The sequence below is a fragment of the Suncus etruscus genome, chromosome 2 (assembly GCF_024139225.1).
Source record: "Suncus etruscus isolate mSunEtr1 chromosome 2, mSunEtr1.pri.cur, whole genome shotgun sequence".
Classification (NCBI taxonomy): Eukaryota; Metazoa; Chordata; class Mammalia; order Eulipotyphla; family Soricidae; genus Suncus; species Suncus etruscus.
In genome coordinates this window covers 115,992,012-115,993,949 of record NC_064849.1, presented here as the reverse complement: position 1 = coordinate 115,993,949, position 1,938 = coordinate 115,992,012, and the positions used below count along the sequence as shown (strand labels likewise).

The following is a 1,938-nucleotide window of genomic DNA, read 5'->3' as shown; positions in this document are numbered from 1 at the left end:
TATGCTAACTTACACAAGTAAATTCCTTCTTATTATAATTTCTATATCAAACATCCTACTTATATAAAAAAAAAACTTTTCCAAAAACTGTAACTTCACAGTTATCACAAACAGTTGTTTGTTTCAGATAGCTCCAATTAATCCCAACACAAGCTCCAATAAAGTCTCATTCCAAAATTCCCCTCTACCATGTTTCTAAAAAATTGAAACACTCAAACAGAACATGTATGTAATATTACATTAAATAATCTTAGAGAAGATTTTCATTTTCTCCCTGCCATGTTCTCCATACAAAAAAAAGCACTTCAGTAATCTCCAATTTTATAAAATGACAGACTCTTAATACTGCTGGGGTACCATGAATAAAATTAAATCAGAGAAGAGGCATATTAGGTAAAGTAACTTCTCAGGATCAAACAACTAAGGGTTAAACAACTTAAGTCTTCTAAAGATAATCTGATTTTTTTCACTGTTTTGTTAAATTGGCAATATCCTGATCAAAGAAAAAGTTGAATAAAATTAGTACTGTTTATAAATGCATCATTCTTAGGAAAGGATCTCACGCCACAGAGATTGGTGCACATCACAAAATATGAGAACAAGCAGTGTTGGTGGGGATGTGGAAAGAAACTCTTTTTTTTTTTTTTTAAATATGGAACGCTTCACGAATTTGCGTGTCATCCTTGTGCAGGGGCCATGCTAATCTTCTCTGTATCGTTCCAATTTTAGTATATGTGCTGCCGAAGCGAGCACAGAAAGAAAATCTTATTCATTGCTGGTGGGAATGCCATCTAGGCCAACCATTATGGAAAGTGATAAGGAGATTCTTCTAAAAACTGCTAATTGAGCTCCCATGTGATCCAGCTATACCACTCCTAGGGATATACCCTAGAAACACAAAAATACAATATAAAAATCCCTTCCTCACACCTATATTCATTGCAGCGCTATTTACAATAGTCAGACTCTGGAAAACAACCAAGATGCCCTTCAACAAATGAATGGCTAAAGAAAGTCTTTATATATACATGTACATATTATATATGTGTGTATATATATACATATATGCAATGGAATATTATGCAGCCATCAGGAGAGATGAAGTCATGATATTTTCCTGTACATGAATGTACATCAAATTTATTATGATGAGTAAAATAAGTCAGAGTGAGAGAGATAGACACAGAATAGTCTCACTCATCTATGTGTTTTAAGAATAATGAAAGACATTTTTGCAATAATTCTCAGAGACAAAAGAGAGGAGGGCTGGAAGGTTCAGCTCATGACATAAAGCTCACCACAAAAAGTGATGAATGCTGTTAGAGAAATAACTACATTGGGAACTATCATAATTATGAGAATGAATGAGGGAAGTAAAAAGCCTGTCAAGAATACAGGCAGGGGTGGGGTGGGGAGGATGGAGATTTTGGACATTGGTGATAGGAATATTACACTGGTGAAAGGGATGGGTGTTCTTTACGTGATTGAAACCTAAATACAATCATATTTGTAATCACCGTGTTTATATAAAGATATTAAAAAATAAAACTAACAAACTGCTTTAATAAAATAAAAAGAAAAAACCCTATGATTATAAAATTAGTAATCGCCCTATATTTAACTAGCATTTTGATTGTAAACACAAGAAAAAACTTACTTTCTTTGGGGGAGTTAGGCCACACCAGTGGCACTCGGGGGTTTCTCCTGGCTCTCTTTGAAGAAATTACTTGTGGCAGGCTTGGGAACCCTAGGAGATGACAGGGATCTAGCCCTGGTCAGCTGCTTTCAAGGCAAACACCCTACCCATTGTGCTGTCTTTCCAGCCTCCCAAACCCTTACTTTTTAACCCCTTCACAGATGTAACCTGAAGCTAGAACTAAGCTTAATCCTTATGCTAACCCTAAATATAATCAAACCATGACCCAAGCTAAGGTCTAA

The 1,938-nt window shown here is 35.2% G+C and overlaps 1 non-coding gene across 1 annotated transcript; it reads right to left on the bottom strand.

Annotated features, from left to right (window-relative positions):
• Nucleotides 1–646: 646 nt before the first annotated feature.
• On the bottom strand, nt 647–753 carry LOC126003039 (U6 spliceosomal RNA). Its single transcript, XR_007493583.1, has one exon. It is a non-coding gene; the product is annotated as a U6 spliceosomal RNA (small nuclear RNA).
• Between the last annotated feature and the right edge of the window lie 1,185 nt (nt 754–1,938).